At 33.1% G+C, this 17027-nt stretch overlaps 4 non-coding genes across 4 annotated transcripts; all 4 read right to left on the reverse strand.

Moving 5' to 3' along the window:
• Positions 1-905: 905 nt before the first annotated feature.
• On the reverse strand, positions 906-987 carry TRNAL-AAG (transfer RNA leucine (anticodon AAG)). The gene has a single exon. It is a non-coding gene; the product is annotated as a tRNA-Leu (tRNA).
• A 4919-nt stretch (positions 988-5906) lies between these two features.
• TRNAL-AAG (transfer RNA leucine (anticodon AAG)) lies at positions 5907-5988 on the reverse strand. Its single transcript has one exon. It is a non-coding gene; the product is annotated as a tRNA-Leu (tRNA).
• Positions 5989-11639: 5651 nt separating this feature from the next.
• On the reverse strand, positions 11640-11721 carry TRNAL-AAG (transfer RNA leucine (anticodon AAG)). The gene has a single exon. It is a non-coding gene; the product is annotated as a tRNA-Leu (tRNA).
• A 3496-nt stretch (positions 11722-15217) lies between these two features.
• On the reverse strand, positions 15218-15299 carry TRNAL-AAG (transfer RNA leucine (anticodon AAG)). Its single transcript has one exon. It is a non-coding gene; the product is annotated as a tRNA-Leu (tRNA).
• Between the last annotated feature and the right edge of the window lie 1728 nt (positions 15300-17027).

The following is a 17027-nucleotide window of genomic DNA, read 5'->3' on the forward strand; positions in this document are numbered from 1 at the left end:
CAAGTGACAGCTTAAGGTGTGCTTCCACCAACCAAATGTAGCTTCTTTCATACCTTATATACTTTATGAAACCACTTTGATATAAGTCACTGGATCTTCTCCTTTTCAGTTGGTTAATATCTGATCAATCATCAGTTGATGATAAATTGTTTTAAAGTACTGCATGTGACAGCTTAAGGTGTGCTTTCACCAACCAAATTTAGCTTCTTTTATACCTTATCTACTTTAGGAAACCACTTTGGTATATATCACTGGATCTTCTCCTTGGTGAATAAATATGGCAGCAGTGGGATTTGATTCCAGTGGCTTGAATAGCTCAGTCATCCTACAACCTGCTGTACACTTTAAAATATTTTAGCTCTCATATCTGGAATGTGATTCAAAACTTTACCCAAAGTCAGGAAAAGCTGAGATAAAATGCAAAAGAAGCCAGGTACATTTAACAAGTAATGATTATATTTGACTTCAAATATCCTTCATTTAGCACAACTGATATATCCAAACAACTTTGAAGTATTATTCAAATGCCTAAAATAGACAGCTGTGAGATTAAAATCCAGAGTGATAGGAAAGTTAGAGAAATCGGAATATAAATCCATCAATTTATACCAATGAGTCACGTTGCCAACATTTCCATCTCTAATTGTATGATAAGACAACTCAGTAATTAAATATTAGTTATGATATTACTTCTAATTACTTCATGCCAACTTAATTTTGGCTCATCTTGACTGTTAGCAGATAACATTTTTAAAACATTTGTAAAGTCTCTTGTAACAATGATGAACAGTTGAGTAGCTAGAGGAATCTTCCACCAACAAATTTCAGCTGCGTAATATCCTTTCTAATGGAAAAAAAGAATCAGTTTGACATCAATAACTGGCCTACTCTTTGTATAATAAATATGACAGCAGAGGGATTTGAACCCACGCCTCCGAAGAGACTGGAGCCTTAATCCAGCGCCTTAGACCGCTCGGCCATGCTACCACATGTGCATATCATTAGGATAGCTCACAGATCTAGAAAATCAAAATTAAAGGGTTTTTTGTTTTAAAGTATTAATTGAAAAGATGTCAGCAAAGGTTAAAAGAAAGTTCATTATTAAACATAAAATCGATGAGAAATTCATATTTTTTATTGAATTGCATTTTGTTTATTTTCATTGAAATAACAAAAGAAATTGAGATGCATGAAGTAGTAAAATATTAGTTCTGATAGGGCACATAATTAATTCATGCAAAATTAAAATTTGAATATCTTTACTGTTAGCAGATATCATTATTTTAAAGGTTTGAGAAGACTGTTGCAACTATGATGAACGGTTTAGAACTCGGTGACTAATGCAGGATACTATCACCATCCTTTTTCAGTTGGTTAATATCTGATCAATCATGAATTGATGATAAATTGTTTTGAACTACTGCATGTGACAGCTTAAGGTGTGCTTCCACCAACCAAATGTATCTTCTTTTATACCTTATCTACTTTAGGAAACCACTTTGATATAAGTCACTGGATCTTCTCCTTTTCAGTTGGTTAATATCTGATCAATCATCAGTTGATGATAAATTGTTTTAAACTACTGCATGTGACAGCTTAAGGTGTGCTTCCACCAACCAAATTTAGCTTCTTTTATACCTTATCTACTTTAGGAAACCACTTTGATATATATCACTGGATCTTCTCCTTGGAGAATAAATATGGCAGCAGTGGGATTTGATTCCAACGGCTTGAATAGCTCTGTCATCCTACAACCTGCTGTACACTTTAAAATATTTTAGCTCTCATATCTGGAATGTCATTCAAAACTTTACCCAAAGTAAGGAAAAGCTGAGATAAAATGCAAAAGAAGCCAGGTACATTTAACAAGTAATGATTATATTTGACTTCAGATTTCCTTCAATTAGCGCAACTGATGTATCCAAACAACTTTGAAGTATTATTCAAATGCCTAAAATAGACAGCTGTGAGATTTAAAAATTTGAATATCTTTACTGTTAGCAGATATCATTATTTTAAAGGTTTGAGAAGACTGTTGCAACTATGATGAACTGTTTAGAACTCGGTGACTAATGCAGGATACTATCACCATCCTTTTTCAGTTGGTTAATATCTGATCAATCATGAATTGATGATAAATTGTTTTGAACTACTGCATGTGACAGCTTAAGGTGTGCTTCCACCAACCAAATGTAGCTTCTTTTATACCTTATATACTTTAGGAAACCACTTTGATATAAGTCACTGGATCTTCTCCTTTTCAGTTGGTTAATATCTGATCAATCATCAGTTGATGATAAATTGTTTTAAACTACTGCATGTGACAGCTTAAGGTGTGCTTCCACCAACCAAATTTAGCTTCTTTTATACCTTATCTACTTTAGGAAACCACTTTGGTATATATCACTGGATCTTCTCCTTGGAGAATAAATATGGCAGCAGTGGGATTTGATTCCAGTGGCTTGAATAGCTCTGTCATCCTACAACCTGCTGTACACTTTAAAATATTTTAGCTCTCATATCTGGAATGTGATTCAAAACTTTACCCAAAGTCAGGAAAAGCTGAGATAAAATTCAAAAGAAGCCAGGTACATTTAACAAGTAATGATTATATTTGACTTCAAATTTCCTTCATTTAGCGCAACTGATGTATCCAAACAACTTTGAAGTATTATTCAAATGCCTAAAATAGACAGCTGTGAGATTAAAATCCAGAGTGATAGGAAAGTTAGAGAAATCGGAATATAAATCCATCAATTTATACCAATGAGTCACGTTGCCAACATTTCCATCTCTAATTGTATGATAAGACAACTCAGTAATTAAATATTAGTTATGATATTACTTCTAATTACTTCATGCCAACTTAATTTTGGCTCATCTTGACTGTTAGCAGATAACATTTTTAAAACATTTGTGAAGTCTCTTGTAACAATGATGAACAGTTGAGTAGCTAGAGGAATCTTCCACCAACAAATTTCAGCTGTGTAATATCCTTTCTAATGGAAAAAAAGAATCAGTTTGACATCAATAACTGGCCTACTCTTTGTATAATAAATATGGCAGCAGAGGGATTTGAACCCACGCCTCCGAAGAGACTGGAGCCTTAATCCAGCGCCTTAGACCGCTCGGTCATGCTACCACATGTGCTTATCATTAGGATAGCTCACAGATCTAGAACATCAAAATTAAAGGTTTTTGTGTTTTAAAGTATTAATTGAAAAGATGTCAGCAAAGGTTAAAAGAAAGTTCATTATTAAACATAAAATCGATGAGAAATTCATATTTTTTATTGAATTGCATTTTGTTTATTTTCATTGAAATAACAAAAGAAATTGAGATGCATGAAGTAGTAAAATATTAGTTCTGATTGGGCACATAATTACTTCATGCAAAATTAAAATTTGAATATCTTTACTGTTAGCAGATATCATTATTTTAAAGGTTTGAGAAGACTGTTGCAACTATGATGAACTGTTTAGAACTCGGTGACTAATGCAGGATACTATCACCATCCTTTTTCAGTTGGTTAATATCTGATCAATCATGAATTGATGATAAATTGTTTTGAACTACTGCATGTGACAGCTTAAGGTGTGCTTCCACCAATTAAATGTAGCTTCTTTTATACCTTATCTACTTTAGGAAACCACTTTGATATAAGTCACTGGATCTTCTCCTTTTCAGTTGGTTAATATCTGATCAATCATCAGTTGATGATAAATTGTTTTAAACTACTGCATGTGACAGCTTAAGGTGTGCTTCCACCAACCAAATTTAGCTTCTTTTATACCTTATCTACTTTAGGAAACCACTTTGGTATATATCACTGGATCTTCTCCTTGGAGAATAAATATGGCAGCAGTGGGATTTGATTCCAGTGGCTTGAATAGCTCAGTCATCCTACAACCTGCTGTACACTTTAAAATATTTTAGCTCTCATATCTGGAATGTGATTCAAAACTTTACCCAAAGTCAGGAAAAGCTGAGATAAAATGCAAAAGAAGCCAGGTACATTTAACAAGTAATGATTATATTTGACTTCAAATATCCTTCATTTAGCGCAACTGATGTATCCAAACAACTTTGAAGTATTATTCAAATGCCTAAAATAGACAGCTGTGAGATTAAAATCCAGAGTGATAGGAAAGTTAGAGAAATCGGAATATAAATCCATCAATTTATACCAATGAGTCACGTTGCCAACATTTCCATCTCTAATTTTATGATAAGACAACTCAGTAATTAAATATTAGTTATGATATTACTTCTAATTACTTCATGCCAACTTAATTTTGGCTCATCTTGACTGTTAGCAGATAACATTTTTAAAACATTTGGGAAGTCTCTTGTAACAATGATGAACTGTTGAGTAGCTAGAGGAATCTTCCACCAACAAATTTCAGCTGGGTAATATCCTTTCTAATGGAAAAAAAGAATCAGTTTGACATCAATAACTGGCCTACTCTTTGTATAATAAATATGGCAGCAGAGGGATTTGAACCCATGCCTCCGAAGAGTCTGGAGCCTTAATCCAGCGCCTTAGACCGCTCGGCCATGCTACCACATGTGCTTATCATTAGGATAGCTCACAGATCTAGAACATCAAAATTAAAGGTTTTTTTGTTTTAAAGTATTAATTGAAAAGATGTCAGCAAAGGTTAAAAGAAAGTTCATTATTAAACATAAAATCGATGAGAAATTCATATTTTTTATTGAATTGCATTTTGTTTATTTTCATTGAAATAACAAAAGAAATTGAGATGCATGAAGTAGTAAAATATTAGTTCTGATTGGGCACATAATTACTTCATGCAAAATTAAAATTTGAATATCTTTACTGTTAGCAGATATCATTATTTTAAAGGTTTGAGAAGACTGTTGCCACTATGATGAACTGTTTAGAACTCGGTGACTAATGCAGGATACTATCACCATCCTTTTTCAGTTGGTTAATATCTGATCAATCATGAATTGATGATAAATTGTTTTGAACTACTGCAAGTGACAGCTTAAGGTGTGCTTCCACCAACCAAATGTAGCTTCTTTCATACCTTATATACTTTATGAAACCACTTTGATATAAGTCACTGGATCTTCTCCTTTTCAGTTGGTTAATATCTGATCAATCATCAGTTGATGATAAATTGTTTTAAAGTACTGCATGTGACAGCTTAAGGTGTGCTTTCACCAACCAAATTTAGCTTCTTTTATACCTTATCTACTTTAGGAAACCACTTTGGTATATATCACTGGATCTTCTCCTTGGTGAATAAATATGGCAGCAGTGGGATTTGATTCCAGTGGCTTGAATAGCTCAGTCATCCTACAACCTGCTGTACACTTTAAAATATTTTAGCTCTCATATCTGGAATGTGATTCAAAACTTTACCCAAAGTCAGGAAAAGCTGAGATAAAATGCAAAAGAAGCCAGGTACATTTAACAAGTAATGATTATATTTGACTTCAAATATCCTTCATTTAGCACAACTGATATATCCAAACAACTTTGAAGTATTATTCAAATGCCTAAAATAGACAGCTGTGAGATTAAAATCCAGAGTGATAGGAAAGTTAGAGAAATCGGAATATAAATCCATCAATTTATACCAATGAGTCACGTTGCCAACATTTCCATCTCTAATTGTATGATAAGACAACTCAGTAATTAAATATTAGTTATGATATTACTTCTAATTACTTCATGCCAACTTAATTTTGGCTCATCTTGACTGTTAGCAGATAACATTTTTAAAACATTTGTGAAGTCTCTTGTAACAATGATGAACAGTTGAGTAGCTAGAGGAATCTTCCACCAACAAATTTCAGCTGCGTAATATCCTTTCTAATGGAAAAAAAGAATCAGTTTGACATCAATAACTGGCCTACTCTTTGTATAATAAATGTGACAGCAGAGGGATTTGAACCCACGCCTCCGAAGAGACTGGAGCCTTAATCCAGCGCCTTAGACCGCTCGGCCATGCTACCACATGTGCATATCATTAGGATAGCTCACAGATCTAGAAAATCAAAATTAAAGGGTTTTTTGTTTTAAAGTATTAATTGAAAAGATGTCAGCAAAGGTTAAAAGAAAGTTCATTATTAAACATAAAATCGATGAGAAATTCATATTTTTTATTGAATTGCATTTTGTTTATTTTCATTGAAATAACAAAAGAAATTGAGATGCATGAAGTAGTAAAATATTAGTTCTGATAGGGCACATAATTAATTCATGCAAAATTAAAATTTGAATATCTTTACTGTTAGCAGATATCATTATTTTAAAGGTTTGAGAAGACTGTTGCAACTATGATGAACGGTTTAGAACTCGGTGACTAATGCAGGATACTATCACCATCCTTTTTCAGTTGGTTAATTTCTGATCAATCATGAATTGATGATAAATTGTTTTGAACTACTGCATGTGACAGCTTAAGGTGTGCTTCCACCAACCAAATGTATCTTCTTTTATACCTTATCTACTTTAGGAAACCACTTTGATATAAGTCACTGGATCTTCTCCTTTTCAGTTGGTTAATATCTGATCAATCATCAGTTGATGATAAATTGTTTTAAACTACTGCATGTGACAGCTTAAGGTGTGCTTCCACCAACCAAATTTAGCTTCTTTTATACCTTATCTACTTTAGGAAACCACTTTGATATATATCACTGGATCTTCTCCTTGGAGAATAAATATGGCAGCAGTGGGATTTGATTCCAACGGCTTGAATAGCTCTGTCATCCTACAACCTGCTGTACACTTTAAAATATTTTAGCTCTCATATCTGGAATGTCATTCAAAACTTTACCCAAAGTAAGGAAAAGCTGAGATAAAATGCAAAAGAAGCCAGGTACATTTAACAAGTAATGATTATATTTGACTTCAGATTTCCTTCAATTAGCGCAACTGATGTATCCAAACAACTTTGAAGTATTATTCAAATGCCTAAAATAGACAGCTGTGAGATTTAAAAATTTGAATATCTTTACTGTTAGCAGATATCATTATTTTAAAGGTTTGAGAAGACTGTTGCAACTATGATGAACTGTTTAGAACTCGGTGACTAATGCAGGATACTATCACCATCCTTTTTCAGTTGGTTAATATCTGATCAATCATGAATTGATGATAAATTGTTTTGAACTACTGCATGTGACAGCTTAAGGTGTGCTTCCACCAACCAAATGTAGCTTCTTTTATACCTTATATACTTTAGGAAACCACTTTGATATAAGTCACTGGATCTTCTCCTTTTCAGTTGGTTAATATCTGATCAATCATCAGTTGATGATAAATTGTTTTAAACTACTGCATGTGACAGCTTAAGGTGTGCTTCCACCAACCAAATTTAGCTTCTTTTATACCTTATCTACTTTAGGAAACCACTTTGGTATATATCACTGGATCTTCTCCTTGGAGAATAAATATGGCAGCAGTGGGATTTGATTCCAGTGGCTTGAATAGCTCTGTCATCCTACAACCTGCTGTACACTTTAAAATATTTTAGCTCTCATATCTGGAATGTGATTCAAAACTTTACCCAAAGTCAGGAAAAGCTGAGATAAAATTCAAAAGAAGCCAGGTACATTTAACAAGTAATGATTATATTTGACTTCAAATTTCCTTCATTTAGCGCAACTGATGTATCCAAACAACTTTGAAGTATTATTCAAATGCCTAAAATAGACAGCTGTGAGATTAAAACCCAGAGTGATAGGAAAGTTAGAGAAATCGGAATATAAATCCATCAATTTATACCAATGAGTCACGTTGCCAACATTTCCATCTCTAATTGTATGATAAGACAACTCAGTAATTAAATATTAGTTATGATATTACTTCTAATTACTTCATGCCAACTTAATTTTGGCTCATCTTGACTGTTAGCAGATAACATTTTTAAAACATTTGTGAAGTCTCTTGTAACAATGATGAACAGTTGAGTAGCTAGAGGAATCTTCCACCAACAAATTTCAGCTGTGTAATATCCTTTCTAATGGAAAAAAAGAATCAGTTTGACATCAATAACTGGCCTACTCTTTGTATAATAAATATGGCAGCAGAGGGATTTGAACCCACGCCTCCGAAGAGACTGGAGCCTTAATCCAGCGCCTTAGACCGCTCGGTCATGCTACCACATGTGCATATCATTAGGATAGCTCACAGATCTAGAACATCAAAATTAAAGGTTTTTGTGTTTTAAAGTATTAATTGAAAAGATGTCAGCAAAGGTTAAAAGAAAGTTCATTATTAAACATAAAATCGATGAGAAATTCATATTTTTTATTGAATTGCATTTTGTTTATTTTCATTGAAATAACAAAAGAAATTGAGATGCATGAAGTAGTAAAATATTAGTTCTGATTGGGCACATAATTACTTCATGCAAAATTAAAATTTGAATATCTTTACTGTTAGCAGATATCATTATTTTAAAGGTTTGAGAAGACTGTTGCAACTATGATGAACTGTTTAGAACTCGGTGACTAATGCAGGATACTATCACCATCCTTTTTCAGTTGGTTAATATCTGATCAATCATGAATTGATGATAAATTGTTTTGAACTACTGCATGTGACAGCTTAAGGTGTGCTTCCACCAATTAAATGTAGCTTCTTTTATACCTTATCTACTTTAGGAAACCACTTTGATATAAGTCACTGGATCTTCTCCTTTTCAGTTGGTTAATATCTGATCAATCATCAGTTGATGATAAATTGTTTTAAACTACTGCATGTGACAGCTTAAGGTGTGCTTCCACCAACCAAATTTAGCTTCTTTTATACCTTATCTACTTTAGGAAACCACTTTGATATATATCACTGGATCTTCTCCTTGGAGAATAAATATGGCAGCAGTGGGATTTGATTCCAACGGCTTGAATAGCTCTGTCATCCTACAACCTGCTGTACACTTTAAAATATTTTAGCTCTCATATCTGGAATGTCATTCAAAACTTTACCCAAAGTCAGGAAAAGCTGAGATAAAATGCAAAAGAAGCCAGGTACATTTAACAAGTAATGATTATATTTGACTTCAGATTTTCTTCAATTAGCGCAACTGATGAATCCAAACAACTTTGAAGTATTATTCATATGCCTAAAATAGACAGCTGTGAGATTTAAAAATTTGAATATCTTTACTGTTAGCAGATATCATTATTTTAAAGGTTTGAGAAGACTGTTGCCACTATGATGAACTGTTTAGAACTCGGTGACTAATGCAGGATACTATCACCATCCTTTTTCAGTTGGTTAATATCTGATCAATCATGAATTGATGATAAATTGTTTTGAACTACTGCATGTGACAGCTTAAGGTGTGCTTCCACCAACCAAATGTAGCTTCTTTCATACCTTATATACTTTATGAAACCACTTTGATATAAGTCACTGGATCTTCTCCTTTTCAGTTGGTTAATATCTGATCAATCATCAGTTGATGATAAATTGTTTTAAAGTACTGCATGTGACAGCTTAAGGTGTGCTTTCACCAACCAAATTTAGCTTCTTTTATACCTTATCTACTTTAGGAAACCACTTTGGTATATATCACTGGATCTTCTCCTTGGTGAATAAATATGGCAGCAGTGGGATTTGATTCCAGTGGCTTGAATAGCTCAGTCATCCTACAACCTGCTGTACACTTTAAAATATTTTAGCTCTCATATCTGGAATGTGATTCAAAACTTTACCCAAAGTCAGGAAAAGCTGAGATAAAATGCAAAAGAAGCCAGGTACATTTAACAAGTAATGATTATATTTGACTTCAAATATCCTTCATTTAGCGCAACTGATGTATCCAAACAACTTTGAAGTATTATTCAAATGCCTAAAATAGACAGCTGTGAGATTAAAATCCAGAGTGATAGGAAAGTTAGAGAAATCGGAATATAAATCCATCAATTTATACCAATGAGTCACGTTGCCAACATTTCCATCTCTAATTTTATGATAAGACAACTCAGTAATTAAATATTAGTTATGATATTACTTCTAATTACTTCATGCCAACTTAATTTTGGCTCATCTTGACTGTTAGCAGATAACATTTTTAAAACATTTGGGAAGTCTCTTGTAACAATGATGAACTGTTGAGTAGCTAGAGGAATCTTCCACCAACAAATTTCAGCTGGGTAATATCCTTTCTAATGGAAAAAAAGAATCAGTTTGACATCAATAACTGGCCTACTCTTTGTATAATAAATATGGCAGCAGAGGGATTTGAACCCATGCCTCCGAAGAGTCTGGAGCCTTAATCCAGCGCCTTAGACCGCTCGGCCATGCTACCACATGTGCTTATCATTAGGATAGCTCACAGATCTAGAACATCAAAATTAAAGGTTTTTTTGTTTTAAAGTATTAATTGAAAAGATGTCAGCAAAGGTTAAAAGAAAGTTCATTATTAAACATAAAATCGATGAGAAATTCATATTTTTTATTGAATTGCATTTTGTTTATTTTCATTGAAATAACAAAAGAAATTGAGATGCATGAAGTAGTAAAATATTAGTTCTGATTGGGCACATAATTACTTCATGCAAAATTAAAATTTGAATATCTTTACTGTTAGCAGATATCATTATTTTAAAGGTTTGAGAAGACTGTTGCCACTATGATGAACTGTTTAGAACTCGGTGACTAATGCAGGATACTATCACCATCCTTTTTCAGTTGGTTAATATCTGATCAATCATGAATTGATGATAAATTGTTTTGAACTACTGCAAGTGACAGCTTAAGGTGTGCTTCCACCAACCAAATGTAGCTTCTTTCATACCTTATATACTTTATGAAACCACTTTGATATAAGTCACTGGATCTTCTCCTTTTCAGTTGGTTAATATCTGATCAATCATCAGTTGATGATAAATTGTTTTAAAGTACTGCATGTGACAGCTTAAGGTGTGCTTTCACCAACCAAATTTAGCTTCTTTTATACCTTATCTACTTTAGGAAACCACTTTGGTATATATCACTGGATCTTCTCCTTGGTGAATAAATATGGCAGCAGTGGGATTTGATTCCAGTGGCTTGAATAGCTCAGTCATCCTACAACCTGCTGTACACTTTAAAATATTTTAGCTCTCATATCTGGAATGTGATTCAAAACTTTACCCAAAGTCAGGAAAAGCTGAGATAAAATGCAAAAGAAGCCAGGTACATTTAACAAGTAATGATTATATTTGACTTCAAATATCCTTCATTTAGCACAACTGATATATCCAAACAACTTTGAAGTATTATTCAAATGCCTAAAATAGACAGCTGTGAGATTAAAATCCAGAGTGATAGGAAAGTTAGAGAAATCGGAATATAAATCCATCAATTTATACCAATGAGTCACGTTGCCAACATTTCCATCTCTAATTGTATGATAAGACAACTCAGTAATTAAATATTAGTTATGATATTACTTCTAATTACTTCATGCCAACTTAATTTTGGCTCATCTTGACTGTTAGCAGATAACATTTTTAAAACATTTGTGAAGTCTCTTGTAACAATGATGAACAGTTGAGTAGCTAGAGGAATCTTCCACCAACAAATTTCAGCTGCGTAATATCCTTTCTAATGGAAAAAAAGAATCAGTTTGACATCAATAACTGGCCTACTCTTTGTATAATAAATATGACAGCAGAGGGATTTGAACCCACGCCTCCGAAGAGACTGGAGCCTTAATCCAGCGCCTTAGACCGCTCGGCCATGCTACCACATGTGCATATCATTAGGATAGCTCACAGATCTAGAAAATCAAAATTAAAGGGTTTTTTGTTTTAAAGTATTAATTGAAAAGATGTCAGCAAAGGTTAAAAGAAAGTTCATTATTAAACATAAAATCGATGAGAAATTCATATTTTTTATTGAATTGCATTTTGTTTATTTTCATTGAAATAACAAAAGAAATTGAGATGCATGAAGTAGTAAAATATTAGTTCTGATAGGGCACATAATTAATTCATGCAAAATTAAAATTTGAATATCTTTACTGTTAGCAGATATCATTATTTTAAAGGTTTGAGAAGACTGTTGCAACTATGATGAATGGTTTAGAACTCGGTGACTAATGCAGGATACTATCACCATCCTTTTTCAGTTGGTTAATATCTGATCAATCATGAATTGATGATAAATTGTTTTGAACTACTGCATGTGACAGCTTAAGGTGTGCTTCCACCAACCAAATGTATCTTCTTTTATACCTTATCTACTTTAGGAAACCACTTTGATATAAGTCACTGGATCTTCTCCTTTTCAGTTGGTTAATATCTGATCAATCATCAGTTGATGATAAATTGTTTTAAACTACTGCATGTGACAGCTTAAGGTGTGCTTCCACCAACCAAATTTAGCTTCTTTTATACCTTATCTACTTTAGGAAACCACTTTGATATATATCACTGGATCTTCTCCTTGGAGAATAAATATGGCAGCAGTGGGATTTGATTCCAACGGCTTGAATAGCTCTGTCATCCTACAACCTGCTGTACACTTTAAAATATTTTAGCTCTCATATCTGGAATGTCATTCAAAACTTTACCCAAAGTAAGGAAAAGCTGAGATAAAATGCAAAAGAAGCCAGGTACATTTAACAAGTAATGATTATATTTGACTTCAGATTTCCTTCAATTAGCGCAACTGATGTATCCAAACAACTTTGAAGTATTATTCAAATGCCTAAAATAGACAGCTGTGAGATTTAAAAATTTGAATATCTTTACTGTTAGCAGATATCATTATTTTAAAGGTTTGAGAAGACTGTTGCAACTATGATGAACTGTTTAGAACTCGGTGACTAATGCAGGATACTATCACCATCCTTTTTCAGTTGGTTAATATCTGATCAATCATGAATTGATGATAAATTGTTTTGAACTACTGCATGTGACAGCTTAAGGTGTGCTTCCACCAACCAAATGTAGCTTCTTTTATACCTTATATACTTTAGGAAACCACTTTGATATAAGTCACTGGATCTTCTCCTTTTCAGTTGGTTAATATCTGATCAATCATCAGTTGATGATAAATTGTTTTAAACTACTGCATGTGACAGCTTAAGGTGTGCTTCCACCAACCAAATTTAGCTTCTTTTATACCTTATCTACTTTAGGAAACCACTTTGGTATATATCACTGGATCTTCTCCTTGGAGAATAAATATGGCAGCAGTGGGATTTGATTCCAGTGGCTTGAATAGCTCTGTCATCCTACAACCTGCTGTACACTTTAAAATATTTTAGCTCTCATATCTGGAATGTGATTCAAAACTTTACCCAAAGTCAGGAAAAGCTGAGATAAAATTCAAAAGAAGCCAGGTACATTTAACAAGTAATGATTATATTTGACTTCAAATTTCCTTCATTTAGCGCAACTGATGTATCCAAACAACTTTGAAGTATTATTCAAATGCCTAAAATAGACAGCTGTGAGATTAAAATCCAGAGTGATAGGAAAGTTAGAGAAATCGGAATATAAATCCATCAATTTATACCAATGAGTCACGTTGCCAACATTTCCATCTCTAATTGTATGATAAGACAACTCAGTAATTAAATATTAGTTATGATATTACTTCTAATTACTTCATGCCAACTTAATTTTGGCTCATCTTGACTGTTAGCAGATAACATTTTTAAAACATTTGTGAAGTCTCTTGTAACAATGATGAACAGTTGAGTAGCTAGAGGAATCTTCCACCAACAAATTTCAGCTGTGTAATATCCTTTCTAATGGAAAAAAAGAATCAGTTTGACATCAATAACTGGCCAACTCTTTGTATAATAAATATGGCAGCAGAGTGATTTGAACCCACGCCTCCGAAGAGACTAGAGCCTTAATCCAGCGCCTTAGACCGCTCGGTCATGCTACCACATGTGCATATCATTAGGATAGCTCACAGATCTAGAACATCAAAATTAAAGGTTTTTGTGTTTTAAAGTATTAATTGAAAAGATGTCAGCAAAGGTTAAAAGAAAGTTCATTATTAAACATAAAATCGATGAGAAATTCATATTTTTTATTGAATTGCATTTTGTTTATTTTCATTGAAATAACAAAAGAAATTGAGATGCATGATGTAGTAAAATATTAGTTCTGATTGGGCACATAATTACTTCATGCAAAATTAAAATTTGAATATCTTTACTGTTAGCAGATATCATTATTTTAAAGGTTTGAGAAGACTGTTGCCACTATGATGAACTGTTTAGAACTCGGTGACTAATGCAGGATACTATCACCATCCTTTTTCAGTTGGTTAATATCTGATCAATCATGAATTGATGATAAATTGTTTTGAACTACTGCAAGTGACAGCTTAAGGTGTGCTTCCACCAACCAAATGTAGCTTCTTTCATACCTTATATACTTTATGAAACCACTTTGATATAAGTCACTGGATCTTCTCCTTTTCAGTTGGTTAATATCTGATCAATCATCAGTTGATGATAAATTGTTTTAAAGTACTGCATGTGACAGCTTAAGGTGTGCTTTCACCAACCAAATTTAGCTTCTTTTATACCTTATCTACTTTAGGAAACCACTTTGGTATATATCACTGGATCTTCTCCTTGGTGAATAAATATGGCAGCAGTGGGATTTGATTCCAGTGGCTTGAATAGCTCAGTCATCCTACAACCTGCTGTACACTTTAAAATATTTTAGCTCTCATATCTGGAATGTGATTCAAAACTTTACCCAAAGTCAGGAAAAGCTGAGATAAAATGCAAAAGAAGCCAGGTACATTTAACAAGTAATGATTATATTTGACTTCAAATATCCTTCATTTAGCACAACTGATATATCCAAACAACTTTGAAGTATTATTCAAATGCCTAAAATAGACAGCTGTGAGATTAAAATCCAGAGTGATAGGAAAGTTAGAGAAATCGGAATATAAATCCATCAATTTATACCAATGAGTCACGTTGCCAACATTTCCATCTCTAATTGTATGATAAGACAACTCAGTAATTAAATATTAGTTATGATATTACTTCTAATTACTTCATGCCAACTTAATTTTGGCTCATCTTGACTGTTAGCAGATAACATTTTTAAAACATTTGTGAAGTCTCTTGTAACAATGATGAACAGTTGAGTAGCTAGAGGAATCTTCCACCAACAAATTTCAGCTGCGTAATATCCTTTCTAATGGAAAAAAAGAATCAGTTTGACATCAATAACTGGCCTACTCTTTGTATAATAAATATGACAGCAGAGGGATTTGAACCCACGCCTCCGAAGAGACTGGAGCCTTAATCCAGCGCCTTAGACCGCTCGGCCATGCTACCACATGTGCATATCATTAGGATAGCTCACAGATCTAGAAAATCAAAATTAAAGGGTTTTTTGTTTTAAAGTATTAATTGAAAAGATGTCAGCAAAGGTTAAAAGAAAGTTCATTATTAAACATAAAATCGATGAGAAATTCATATTTTTTATTGAATTGCATTTTGTTTATTTTCATTGAAATAACAAAAGAAATTGAGATGCATGAAGTAGTAAAATATTAGTTCTGATAGGGCACATAATTAATTCATGCAAAATTAAAATTTGAATATCTTTACTGTTAGCAGATATCATTATTTTAAAGGTTTGAGAAGACTGTTGCAACTATGATGAATGGTTTAGAACTCGGTGACTAATGCAGGATACTATCACCATCCTTTTTCAGTTGGTTAATATCTGATCAATCATGAATTGATGATAAATTGTTTTGAACTACTGCATGTGACAGCTTAAGGTGTGCTTCCACCAACCAAATGTATCTTCTTTTATACCTTATCTACTTTAGGAAACCACTTTGATATAAGTCACTGGATCTTCTCCTTTTCAGTTGGTTAATATCTGATCAATCATCAGTTGATGATAAATTGTTTTAAACTACTGCATGTGACAGCTTAAGGTGTGCTTCCACCAACCAAATTTAGCTTCTTTTATACCTTATCTACTTTAGGAAACCACTTTGATATATATCACTGGATCTTCTCCTTGGAGAATAAATATGGCAGCAGTGGGATTTGATTCCAACGGCTTGAATAGCTCTGTCATCCTACAACCTGCTGTACACTTTAAAATATTTTAGCTCTCATATCTGGAATGTCATTCAAAACTTTACCCAAAGTAAGGAAAAGCTGAGATAAAATGCAAAAGAAGCCAGGTACATTTAACAAGTAATGATTATATTTGACTTCAGATTTCCTTCAATTAGCGCAACTGATGTATCCAAACAACTTTGAAGTATTATTCAAATGCCTAAAATAGACAGCTGTGAGATTTAAAAATTTGAATATCTTTACTGTTAGCAGATATCATTATTTTAAAGGTTTGAGAAGACTGTTGCAACTATGATGAACTGTTTAGAACTCGGTGACTAATGCAGGATACTATCACCATCCTTTTTCAGTTGGTTAATATCTGATCAATCATGAATTGATGATAAATTGTTTTGAACTACTGCATGTGACAGCTTAAGGTGTGCTTCCACCAACCAAATGTAGCTTCTTTTATACCTTATATACTTTAGGAAACCACTTTGATATAAGTCACTGGATCTTCTCCTTTTCAGTTGGTTAATATCTGATCAATCATCAGTTGATGATAAATTGTTTTAAACTACTGCATGTGACAGCTTAAGGTGTGCTTCCACCAACCAAATTTAGCTTCTTTTATACCTTATCTACTTTAGGAAACCACTTTGGTATATATCACTGGATCTTCTCCTTGTAGAATAAATATGGCAGCAATGGGATTTGATTCCAGTGGCTTGAATAGCTCTGTCATCCTACAACCTGCTGTACACTTTAAAATATTTTAGCTCTCATATCTGGAATGTGATTCAAAACTTTACCCAAAGTCAGGAAAAGCTGAGATAAAATTCAAAAGAAGCCAGGTACATTTAACAAGTAATGATTATATTTGACTTCAAATTTCCTTCATTTAGCGCAACTGATGTATCCAAACAACTTTGAAGTATTATTCAAATGCCTAAAATAGACAGCTGTGAGATTAAAATCCAG

Source organism: Taudactylus pleione, unplaced genomic scaffold (assembly GCF_031769625.1).
Source record: "Taudactylus pleione unplaced genomic scaffold, aTauple2 ptg000016l, whole genome shotgun sequence".
Lineage (NCBI taxonomy): Eukaryota > Metazoa > Chordata > Amphibia > Anura > Myobatrachidae > Taudactylus > Taudactylus pleione.